General features: G+C 34.6%; 1 long non-coding RNA gene across 1 annotated transcript; it reads left to right on the top strand.

Annotated features, from left to right (window-relative positions):
• The first annotated feature begins 449 nt into the window (after positions 1-449).
• Positions 450-8,904, top strand: LOC134761493 (uncharacterized). The gene is made up of 3 exons (XR_010140171.1): positions 450-507; positions 1,631-1,759; positions 8,009-8,904. It is a non-coding gene; the product is annotated as an uncharacterized LOC134761493 (long non-coding RNA).
• The last annotated feature ends 4,933 nt before the right edge of the window (positions 8,905-13,837 follow it).

Here is a 13,837-nt window from a genome sequence, read left to right as displayed (position 1 = left end):
AAATTGATGTTATTGATAAAATTAAATATTTGGGGATATCAAATAACTTAAAACGTGCATTTTATTGATTTAAAGCTTATGTAGGAAGAGTAGCTATTGATTATATTTTTCTTAAACACTAAAAAGTTTCTAAGGTAAGAAGAAAATGCTTCAAAATATAATTTGGATTTTGCTGAACACAAAGCTTTTAAGAAACGTGTTTGAAGACTAATGAATCCTGGAACTTTCTCCACTCTTCGAAAGAAATAGTTGAGTCAATGCTAACAGCAGGCAATTCCTTCAAAGAGCACTATGCAGATAAATGTTAGAGTCTTTGAAATAATGATGTTAAATTACAAAGTGATATCTTGTCCTTATAATCTGTCATCATAGCTTTCCCCTTTAAGACAAGAGAAGGCATTTGAGTGTGCAAAACAGGGAGATAAGAGACAAGGTAACTTGCTGTCATCCAGCTGCAGAGATTTATGCTGGCAGAGGGAAGCAGAGCTTGGGAGAACCAGCACAGAGGTAGGCATGCATCACTGACTGAGACTGATTCTTGGGTAAAATGGAAAATGATCAACAGACTAGATAGCAAGATCTTATTGACAGAGATATTTCTAAATGTATGAAACCATTCTTGCACTTTTTAGACTTGAATTTCTTCATTGTACACAGCTCTAAAGCCAAAATGCTCCATCCTATTCAAGATTTGTTCTATGTGATTTAAATAGTGTTGTGGAAAGAGTGCCTTTATGGGTTTATGTATAATATTTTGATAGCTGTACAATTATTTGTGACTTATGAGAATACACTTTTAAAGTAGTCCAGAAAGTCACTCATTTTTTTTTGTTTTGGAATAACTTATAAATACCCTGTTTCCTTAGTTAATTGTAATGTTGGTCCACTGCAGTAATAAAATAGTTATATATTGAGTATCTCGGATGGACCACTCTGCACTGTTATAACTGTTTATAACTTTGTAATGCTTTCATAAATGTGATTCATTACACTAATAAACATGCAAGGCAACTGCAGCATCTCACTGCTTCTTTGCCCAAGTTGCTTTGGCCTTGATACCCAGAAATGACTTTCATTTCCACCTTGAACAGAACCACAGGAAATGTATGATTTGGCTTCCTAGAAATTTTAATTTATATGTTCCAATAATATCTAATAAAAATGTATATTATGATAGAGCGACTTAAGATTGATTATAATTAAAGAAAAATATCTCTCATGGGAGAACACAGAAAGCATAAAAGAATGAGAAAACAGAACCTATACTAAAAAGTTTTTTTAAAAAAGATAATTGTTTTGGCTATGGGCAAAAAGTCTGATGGTAAATTATATGTTTTTTAATAAATAAATGAATTTGTGGGGAAGAAGGGTAGCAGAGGAAGAGGATGAGCATTTTTACTCTATGTGTAACAGATATAACCAGAAGGAAGGAATTCAAATAATAGCATAGCTTTTAGGTGAGCAACAGCAGGAGGGCACAATTTCTGCTTTTAGTGTTTATGATGACTTGTCCCGTTAGAAACATAACAGACATTCTGCCAATATTTTGTGATGATCTGGAAAAGTAGGCAAGAGTTCCATTAGTAAAAAATTACCTAGCAATGTTGTTTTGTTTTGTTTCCTGCAACAGGGAATAACTGAATGGTCTATATCCGACTTCTATTTTGTCATTCCCACCTTTGACAATACTACTGTGCTACAGGCACTTATGTCTTCATTTGGTGCTAACCAGTTCCCAGAATGGATGTGAAAAAGGAAGGTAAGACATTGGAATACTCATCCTCATCCAGAAATACAATTAACTTGCAATCTCTTGTCTTAGCCCTAGGCAATTATGTGACTACTGAGCTATGGCCTTACTCCAGGCCCCACCTGACATGTGGTGTGTCAAGTTCATATGATGGTGTGGGATGGAGTCACACTGGTTTCTTTAATTATTCTGAAGTCTAGTCAACCTCCTAATTCAGGGTTTAAACCATACTTATTACACTCATAGTTACCAGCTGGGGTCCTTTCTAGCCATATGCACTACCATAAATACTTGTTTTATCTGTGAAATAAGAGTGATAAAACTTGTATTGCAGAGTTGTTCTGAGAGCCAAATTAACTTTTATGAGAAAAGATATATAAAACTGGGAAGTAGCAGATACTGTAATCATAGGATCTTTCCTTCTTATGCCTCCAAGCATCATCACTGACTGTCAGCTCTGATGACATGCCTTTAGCAGTAAAACTGGCTTGACGTGGATGTTGACAATAATCTTAGAACTTAGATATTTGGTCTGAATATCTGAACTTAGATATTTGGTCATTTGGTTATGATTATAGTTTGGTTACTCCTTCTGGGTTTTGGTCTAGGTATTCTGAGTGTTTTCAATCATGTCCCTATAATTCTTCCACTTAGAAATGTGCATGTAATACAGATAAATCAGGCTATGCTAAGACCACATCATTCTATAATTATAAGAACATGTATAAAGTTCTGAGTCCAATTAGCATGTCAAAAGATGTATAAAACCTACTTTACACAAAGTACTGAAGTAAGTTCTCCAGGCTGAAGAATAATAATAGCATTATATTATGGAATTTCACCATATGTAGTTGTAAATATATCACAAAAATACAGAATGAGGTACTAAATGAAATTATAGCATTGAGAGATTTTTACATTTTGTGTAAAGTTGCATTACATTATTTCAAGACAGACTTTTATAATTTAAGCATATATATTCTAGTCTCTAGGGCAACCATTAAAAACTGGATAAAGAGGTATAGGTAGAAATGAAAAAAGTATTTTAAATGAAATACTAAAAAATGCATGATTGCTACAAAAGAAAGAAAAACATAAGAATCTCAGGGAAAGCAGAAGCAACAAAGGGAATACATAAAAACAAATAGTCAGGGCTGGGCTCACTTACTCATGCCTTGTAGTCTCAGCACTTCGGGAGGCTGAGGCAGGAGGATCACTTGAGGCCAGGAGTATAAGACCACCCTGGGCAACATAGCAAGACCCTGTCCCTGAAAAAATTGAAACACAAATAGCCAGATGGTAGACTTAAACCAAAAAATATCAACATTTAACATTAAATGTAAACGAGCTAAGAACTCCAATTAGAAGAAATTTTCAGAGTGAATTATTAGAAATAAACAAACAAAGGAGACCCAACTATATTGTTCTTAAAAGAGACACATTTCAAATATAAACATACATATAGGAAGATACAGATAGCCTGGAAGTACAGTATGGAATAAGATACACTATGGCAAACAAAAATCATAATAAAGCTAGTTTGGCTATGTGTCAGACAAAGTAAATCTGAGAACAAGAAATAGCATCAGAGATAGAGAACAACTTAAAATTATAAAGCACCAATTAATCAAAGAATCATGAAAAATCCCAAGTTTACATGAATCTAATTACAGAATTCTTAAAAATATAAAGCAGAAATTGACAGCTTTAAACATAAAAATAGACATATCCACACCCATATTTGAATATAAATACCCTCCTTTTGTTGATTGATAGAATAGATAGACAAAAACCAAGTAAAGATATAGAAAATCTAAACTATAGTATCAACCAACTTGACCAAATAGAAATTTATAGAACACTATACTTAACAGCTGCAGAGGATGTATTCTTTTCAAGTGCATATATAACATATATCAAGGTAGACATTATACCGGGTCACACATCTTAATACATTTCAAAGAATTGAAATTATGATTTTGTGCATATTGTATCTGAGATAAACACAAAATTAGAAATCAAAAACAAAAAAATGACAAAATTCTCAGTTATTTGTAAATTAAGCAACAGGTATCTACATAACCCTAGAGTCAAAGAAGAAAGGAGAAATGAGAAAACATTTTGAAATGAATAAAAATAAAAGCACAGCATAATATTTGTGAGATGCAATTATGGTGAAGCTTAAAGGATATATCAAACCTTTAGAAGTTTATAATGGAAAAGAAATTTCTATAATTAGTGATCTAAGCTAGAGATTGTCATATTTTTTCTTAGGGAGTCTGACAAAAAATATTTTAGATTTATGGACAATGGTCTCTACAGCAACTATTGAACTCTGCCATTGTAACACAAAAGCAGCCATAAATACTACATAAATGAATGAGTGTAGCTATGTTCCAATAAAACCTTATTCTTAAAAACAGATATCTGGCCTGTGGGCTGTAGTTTGTTGTTGATGATCTAAGCATTCACCTAAAAATGTTAGTAGAAAAAAAGAGCAAAATAAACCCACAGTAAGTAGAGAAAAACAAATAAATATAACAGTAGAAGACAGACAATAATTGATAAAATTGACAAAGTCATAATTTGTTTCTTTAGAATGCTTAGTGTAAGTAATAAACAGCAAAAATAATAGAAAAAAGTATAAATTCTTAATATTAAGAATGAAAATGGGCTATCACTACAGATCCAATAGGCACTAAAAAAAATATTAGAAATTACTTTACTGAAACAAATTAGTAATGTAGATAAAATGGAAAAAGGTACCGAACAAAAATAATTTATTAAAATAAGTAGAAAATATGTAGAAACTAAATAAATTCCAAAGCCTTCTCAAAAAGATGAAAATAGGCACAGATGGTTTCCTCCATGAATACTACTAAACATACAAAGAGGAAATAATACTAATATTGCACAAACTTTTTCAGAAAATAGAAGACGGAGAGAAAGCTCATTTTATTTCATTAGGTTGGATTAACAGCAAAACCAAAGGCTGACAAAGACATTAAAGGAAAAAAATACAGCCCGATATCCCTCATGAAATAGAAAATCCTTGCAAAGTCTAAGAAAATCAAGTTCAGCAATATAAAAATTAATAATAATAATAAATCATGGCCAGTGGAGTGTGTCCAGAAAGGCAAACTTAATTTGATACTTAAAATCAACAATGTAATTCATCACATTAATAGAATCAAGAATATAAATAATATTATTTACTAGAAGCGGAAAACGCCTTCTGACAAAATCCAACACCTATTCATGATGACATCACTTACCTACCTAGTAATAGAAGAAAACTTCCTAAATTTGATAAAAGACACATATATAAAAGCACTTTTAATGGTGAAGTCATGAGTGCTTTTGCCCTAAGACTAAAATCAGAACAAGGCAAAGTATATACACTCATACCTCTTCTATTCACTTTCACACTAGAGATTCTAATGAAGTAAGACAAAATAAGAAATAAAATGTATAAAGGTTGGAATATGAGAAATAAAACTTCCAGAAAGCATGATTTCTATGAAGAAACTCTAAAGGAATCTACAAAAATGCTAAATCTAATATAAGAAATAAGTTATATTTCAATATACTAACAAAAAATGCTGAAAATAAAATTAAAAATAAATAGCACAGGAATATGTCGACTACTTAAGAACAAATTTAATAACATGTACAAGAACTCTAATGTACTAAAAACTGTACGGCATTCCTGATAAAGTTTAAAGAATTAAGTAAAAGGAGAGGAATATCATTCTTACATGTAGAAAGAAGAAAAATTTTAAATAGAGTAATCATATCTAATTAAAAAACAAAATGCTATATCAATCAAAATATTATCAGGGCTTTTCAGCAGAAATTGATAAACTAACATTTTACATGAAAATATGAAGAACCAGGCCAGGCATGGTGGCTCACGCCTGTAATCTCAGCACTTTGGGAGGCCGAGGCAAGCAGATCATGAGGTCAGGAGTTGGAGACCACCTTGGCCAACATGGTGAAACCCTGTCTCTACTAAAAATACAAAAATTAGCCAGACATGGTGGTATGTGCCTGTAATCCCAGCTACTTGGGAGGCTGAGGCAGGAGAATTGCTTGAACATTGACACAGAGGTTGCAGTAAGCTGAGATCACAACACTGCACTCAAGTCTGGGCAACAGAGTGCAACTCTGTTTCACAAAAAAAAAAAGAAAGAAAGAAAAAGAAAATATAAAGAACTTAAAATTGTCAAAATTTCCTTGAAAAAAGTGGACAATTTTAGAAGTCTTAAAGTTTTACTAAAAATTTGTTTTAAGTGGTATTTAAATAACTTACTATATGTTTTAGTGAATATGGTATTAGCATAAATATAAACAAATGGAGGAATACAGCTTAAAAGAAAGGGCAGAAATGGCCTCAAGCAAATATAATCAAATGATATTTGATTAATAATTCAAAGCAATTTAAAGGGTAAAGGATGTCAATTCAACAGGTGGTGCTGTAATCATACCTCACACCATATATAAATTTTAGTTTAAAATAGAATGCAGATTAAATATAAAATTCAAAAAATATGGAGTTCCTACACAATAACATATTAAAATATTTTTAGAACACTTATGTAACTAGACAAAGATTTCTTAACAAATTTCCAAAAATACTTGTGTGGTTTTGTTTGTTTGTTTCAGACAGAGTCTCACTCTGTCACCCAGGCTGGAGTGCAGTGGTGCAATCTCGTCTCACTGCAACCTCCAACTGCCGGACTCAAGCAATTCTCCCACCTTAGCCTCTCGAGTAGCTGGGACTACAGGCACAAACCATCATGCCCAGCTAAATTTTGTTTGTGTTTTTTGAGGTAGGGATGGGGTTTTGCCATATTGCCCAGGCTAGTCTTGAAGTCGTGGCCTCAAGCAATCTGCCTGCATCAGCCTCCCAAAGTCCTGGGATTATAGGTGTGAGCCACCATCCAGGCCTAAAAATACTAATCTTAAAAGAAAACTCAATTAATAATTTGGGCTTCCTCAAAATTAAAAACTTCAGCTACTCAAGGAGATAAGTGATCCCATTCAAGGAACCTATTCTAAGAATTTCTTTTCAGGGACTTCCTCCAGTAATGAATGGCTTTGTTTGGCTTATCACAGGGACAAAGATATGACCAGGTGTATTAGTTTGTTCTCACACTGCTAATGAAGACATATCCAAGAGTGAGTAATTTATACAGCAAAGAGTTTTAATTAACTCACAGTTCCACATGGCTGAGGAGGCCTCACTATCATGGCAGAAGGAGAATGAAGAGCAAGGGCATGTCTTACATGGTGGCAGGCAAGCGAGCTTGTGCAGAGGAACTCCTATTTAAAAAATAATCAGATCTCATGAGACTTATTCACTACTATGAGAACAATATGGGGGATATTGTCCCCATGATTCAATTGCCCCCATGATTCAATTATCTCCATCTGGCCCCACCCTTGACATGCGGGGATTATTACAATTCAAGGTGAGATTTGGGTGAGGACTGTATCATTCCAGCCCTGGCCCCTCCCAAATCTCATGTCATCACAATTCAAAACACAATCATGCCCTTCCAATAGGCCCCCAAAATTTTAACTCATTTCAGCATTAACACAAATGGCCAAGTTTAAACTCTCATCTGAGACAAGGCAACTCCCTTCCACCTATGAGTCTGTAAAATCAAAAGCAAGTTAGTTACTTCTTAGATACAATGTGGGTACAGGCATTGAGTTAATATACCCATTTCAAATGGGAGAAATTGTCAAAAACAAAGGGGCTAAAGACCCCATGCAAGTCTGAAATCCAATAGAGCCGCCATTGCCATTAAACCTTAAAGTTCCAAAATGATCTCCTTTGACTCCATGTCCCATATCCAGGTCACACTGATGCAAGAGTGTGTTCCCATGGTCTTGGGCAGCTTTGTCTGTGGCTTTGTAGGGTGCAGGGCCCCTCCCAGCTGCCTTCACAGCTGGTGTTTAGTGTCAGCAGCTTTTTCAGGTGCATGGTGCAAGCTGTTGGTGGATCTACCTTTCTGGGGTCCAGAGGACGGTGGCCCTTTTCTCACAGCTCCACTAGGCAGTGCCCCAGTGGGGACTCTATGTGGGAACTTCAACCCCAAATTTCCCTTCTACACTGTCCTAGCAGAGGTTCTCCATGAGGGCCCCACTCCTGCAGCAAACTTCTGCTTAGACATCCAGGCGTTTCCATACATCCTCTGAAATCTAGGCAGTGTTCCCAAACCTCAATTCTTGACTTCTGTTCACCCACAGGCTCAACACTACATGGAAGCTGTGAAATCTTGGAGCTTGCACTCTCTGAAGCCATGGCCCGAGATGTACCTTGGCTCCTTTTAGCAACAGCTGGAGTAGCTGAGAGGAAAGGCACCAAGTCCCTAGGCTGCACTCTGCATAGGACCCAGTCTAGGAGACCAATTTTTTTCTCCTAGACCTCTGGGCCTGTGTTGGAAGGGCTGCCAAGAAGATCTCTGACATGCCCTGGATACATTTTCCCCATTGTCATCATGATTAACATTTGGCTCCTTGTTAGTTATGCAAATTTCTGCGGCAGGCTTGGATTTCTCTCCAGAGAATTGTTTTTTCTTTTCTAGTGCATCATCAGGCTGCAAATTTTCCATACATTCATGCTCTGCTTCCTCTTGAATGCTTTGACACTTAGAAATTTCTTCTGCCAGATACCCTAAATCATCTCTCTCAAGGTCAATATTCCACAAATCTCTACCACCAAACTCTTTGCTAAAACATAGCAAGAGTCACCTATACTCCAGTTCCCAACAAGTTCCTCATATGCATCTGAGACCACTTCAGACTGGACTTTATTGTCCATATCACTATCAGCATTTTAGTCAAAGCCATTCAACAAGTCTCTAGAAAACTCAAAACTTTCTCACATCTTCCAGTTTTCTTCTGAACCCTCCAAACTGTTCCAACTTCTGCCTGTAACCCAGTTCCAAAGTCACTTCCACATTTTCGGGTATCTTTACAGTGGTACCAATTTACTGTATTAATCTGTTTTTTCATGCTGCTAATAAAGATATATCTGAGACTGGGTAATTTATGAAGGAAAGCAGTTTAATTGACTCACAGTTCCACGTGGCTGGGGAGGCCTCACAGTCATGGCAGAAGGCGAATGAGGACCAAGGGCACATCTTACATGGTGGCAAGCAAGAGAGCTTGTGCAGGGGAATTCCCACTTATATAAAACCATCAGCTCTCATGAGACTTATTCACTACCATGAGAACATTGTAGGGGAAATCGACGCCATGATTCAATTATCTTCACCTGACCCTGCCCTTGACACATGGGGATTATTACAATTCAAGGTGAGATTTGGGTGGGGACACAGCCAAACCATATCACCAGGTAATCTATTTAGAAGATAATACTAAGAAACACTGGAAGTAAAATATGGAGAAGATACAAGAGTGTAACAAAATCAAAATCGTTTGTGTTATGAAGAAAACTACAGCTCAATCCCACTGGGGTACACTGGGGTAGAGTTTAAAATGCTCCTTAGAGATTTCCCAACTATAGGACAAGAAGGTGATGCTAATTATGCTGTGACACTGGCATCCACTGGCTGAAAAGTGTTCCCTAGAGTGTAGACTTCTGGCCCTTTCAGCTGCCGTTGCTTGAGCTGAACATGGCTCCAGCAAAAAAGGCTCTGAGGCAAAGAGGTGTAGGTGTTCTCAGTTAGAATCTCTTGGCTTCCTGGCTGTGACAATTTTTCATTCCCACCAACAGTGCTTAAGGCTTTGCTTTTCTTCACAGCCTCACCCACAAGTGTTATCTCTCATATTTTTGATAATAGCCTTTCTGATGTGATATCACGTTATGGTTTTTGTGTTTCTGTGATAGTGATGTTGAACACCTTTTCACATATATGTTGACTATTTATATGTTTTCTTTGAAAAAAAAAATCTCTTCAGGTCCTCTACCTATTTTTAGTAGGGTTATTTTTATTTTTCCTATTGAGTTGTGTGAATTCCTTATATATTTTTGATACTAACTCATCAGATGCATTGTTCACAAATATGTTCTCCCATCTCATAGGTTGCCTTTTTATTTTGTTATTTTCTTTGCTATGCAGAAGTTTTAATTATTATGAAAAATAATATGAAATTTCCTTAAAATATTAAAAATAGAACTACCACGTGACCCAGCATTGCCACTTCTGGTATATATCCAAAGGAAATAAAATTAGTATTATGTTCACTGCAGCATTATTTGCAATAGTCAAGATACGGAAATAACCTAGGTAATCATCAGCGAATGCATGGATTCAAAAAATGCAATATGTATATTTTATATGTTAATACGCATCTCATATTTTACATAATGGATGTTAATATTTTGTATATTTTATGTATTAACATGTCCATTAATATATTTTATTTACAAATATAAAATTGAATATTATTCAGTCATACAAAAGAAGGAAATCCTGTCATTTGTGACAACAAGAATGAACCTGGAGGACATTATGCCAAGTGAAATAAGTCAAACACAAAAAGAGACATACTGCATGATTTTGCTTACATATGGAGCCTAAGAAAGTCAAACTCTTAGAAGCAGACATTAGAACAATGGTGGTCAGAGGCTAGAGGGTAGGGGAAATGAAGATCCGTTTGTCAAAGTGTGTAAAATTTTAGTTATAAGATGAATAAATTCTGGAGATTTAGCATACAGCATCAAATGATGGTGGCTCTAGTTAATAATACTTTATTCGTGTCTTCTTGAAATTTTATGAGATAGCAAATATTAAGTGTTCTCAATGTACACTTAAATGGTAACTATGGGTGGGAGCATGTATATTAATTTGATTCTGGTAATCATTGCACAATGTTTATTTATATATATATATAAAATCACCATGTTATATACCCTGAATATATATAATTTTTATCTAGCAATTATTTTAAATTTTTGCAAATAAAAAATTCCTCGGCAAGTAGAAGTGAATATGAAGGGGATACAGGCTCAGCACTAACAAAATCTGACACATATATTTTTTATATATATATCTTTTGAAACAAGGTCTCCTTCTGTCTCCCAGGCTGGAGCGCAGTGGCTCAAGGTCAGCTGACTACAACCCCACCTCCCTGGCTCAAGTGATCTGCCCACCTCAGCCTCCCCAGTAGCTGGGACCACAAGTCTGCGTCACCATGTCTACTTAATTTTTGTATTTCTTTGGAGACGCGTGGTTTTGCCATATTGTCCAGGCTGGTCTCAAACCCCTGAGTTCAAGCGAGCCACCACCTCGGCCTCCCAAAGTGCTAGGATTACAGGTGTGAGCCACTGTGCCCAGCCTGATACATATATTCTTAAAAATATTTTCACACACACATTTCAGAACTGAAATTCTCTGTAATGTATAAAGGAACTTTTAAGATGGCGGCAGATTTCAGAATCCATGGATTTGAGGACCCAGGGCCTGAGGTTAAAGAGTCAACTACAGGAGTTATTCTGCATTGTCTGCTTTGTTCCTTCCTCCTCAGATATTCTTCCTGTGCACCCTCCCTTCTCCTAGCTAACTCTTATCCATTCTTCAGAACTCACTCTAAGAAAAACATATCTTCAAAAAGGTCTTCCCTGATCTTTTCTGAGCAGGTCAGGCTCCACCGTAAAAGGCTCACTTTAGCACCTTGCACATGGCCTTCATAACATCCCTCCTAAGTGAAATCAAATTAATAATAACGTAACATTATTTAATGTTTCTCTCACACTAAAATATAAGCTCCATAAATGTGGGCACTGTGTACATTTCCCACTGCTGTGTCTTCAATCCTTAACACTATCCCCAAAATATAGTAGGCATTCAACAAATATTTGCCCAATTAATGCATTACTAGATTGACTAAAGAACTATAGAATGATTTAGGTTGCCTAAGAATTGGTTTCTTTTATAGTGTATAGAAAATAGGAAACTATTTAAGGAGATCCATTCTAGCTGCATGACAGAAACTAGCTCAGGAGAACATACCGTTAAGATTTTTGAGTTTATCATTTGACAAAGAATATTCTAATAAAAAACAGGTGAATAGAGATAAAAACCTGGAGGAACATCTTTTAATATTAACATGAAAAATTATATATACATATATTCAAGGTGTATAACATGATGATTTGATATAAACATTGTGTAATTATTACCAGAATAAAATTAATATATTTGTTTTCCCACCTACATGTGTCTGGTGTTTGTCAAGAACACTTTAACAATAACTTTTAATATATGTTAACATCTACTGATGTTAAAATGTACATGTAAGGAATGTATCTGAATAAATAAATCCAAACAAGCAAATAACACCAATAAAACGTAAGGAGAGGGATTTGAAAGCTCCTCAGCACACATAAAATATAGCATTCAAAATTTGAAATAAGAACTTTATTCTAAAATTAATTTATTACTTTTGATTATCTTAATAGATTTAAAAAGATGTTTGAAGAAAATTTAATACCCATTCCTGGTTTTTTTTAAAAAAAGATGAGAAACAAACTTGTAAAACCAAAAACCATAAAGCTTCTGAAGGATGCAAGAAAATACCTTCGTTATCTTGGTGCAGGCACAGATGTCCTGCATAAGTTACAAAAAGCACCAACCATTAAAGAGAAAAAGTGGTAAATTGGACTTACAAAATAAAAAATAATTACTTATTAAAAGACACTATTAAGAAAATGCAAGGCAAGCCACAGATTTAGAGAAAATGTCTGTTAAATACATATCTGACGAAAGACTTGTGTCTAGAATATACAAAGACATTTTGCTACTCAACCTTAAAAACAACAATAATAAAATATGGACAAAAATTTGAAAAGACAATAAAAAATAGGCATATGAATGGCCATTAACTATAGCAACTTTTTCATCATTAGTTTATGAGCTATCAGTCAATGCTAACAGCATTAAATACAGGTGAGGATGTGAAACAATTGGGACTACCATATATTGTTCTCACACTGGATAACTATTTGGCAGTTTTTTTAAAGTTAAAGGTACACTTCAATTCCATTCTTAGCATTCCATTCTTACAACCCAAAATAAAAACACATGTCTACAAAAAAGACTTGTACAAGAAAGTTCATAGCAGCCTTATCTAAAATTGTAAAATGGTCAGAATTGACAACAACTCAGATATCCATCATCAGGAGAGAGGATGTATAAATTACGGTATAGCCACATAATGAAAGATTATTCAGTAAGGAAAAAGAACAAGCTGCTGATTAATGTAAAAAAAAAATCTCAAAAATATAATGAATGATGAAAGACAAACACACACACACACGCAAGTAAGTAATATGATTCCACTCACATGAATTAAAAGGATAGGCACCACAAATCTGTGGCATCAGAAATCAGAAAGTGATTGCTCTGTAAAATATGAGAAATTGATTAGATAGTGGTGCAAGAAAACTTTCTGAATAGACAAATATTTGTATTATTTTGAGGGCTACCGGATGCATAGGTGTATACAATTTTAAAAACTTACATAATTGAATTATGAAGATATGGGTGTTTTATCATACATAAACTATGCCTCCATTGAAAACAAACATGTTAAGAAGCATCTTTCTCATCATAGTTTGATGTTTAAAACTAAAAGTAAACATCATACTTAGGAAAACTTTAGGGGCATTCTCACTGTGATCAAGAGTAAGACGAGATACATGAGTACCTTCCCAATTTTTGTTAATGTTCTAAATGAAGTTTCAGGCAATAAGATATGAAACAAATATGAGAAGACAAAATAACTGTTTACTGACTACATAGTTGTTTATTAATTTTAAGATATTCAACTAAAATACTATTAGGACTACTAATAATTTTAAAAGTGGCCACACAAAAAAAGTTTGCAATAAATATGTCTTTTAAAAAATATTCTAGCAATAAATGGGATGCAATAAAAAATTTCATTCGTATTTTTAACAGAAAAAAACAAAATTTCCAACAAAAATATGCAGAACCTTTAGAATACAATTACATAAATCTATGAAGCGGCAGAACAAGATTCAAATGTATAGACGTACCTTGCTTCTCATGGAAAAACAATTTTGTAAAGATATAAATTTCAAATCAA

The sequence above is a fragment of the Pongo abelii genome, chromosome 4 (assembly GCF_028885655.2).
Source record: "Pongo abelii isolate AG06213 chromosome 4, NHGRI_mPonAbe1-v2.0_pri, whole genome shotgun sequence".
NCBI lineage: Eukaryota > Metazoa > Chordata > Mammalia > Primates > Hominidae > Pongo > Pongo abelii.
Note: the sequence above shows the minus strand (reverse complement) of the source record. Positions and strands in the feature narration are given on the sequence as shown.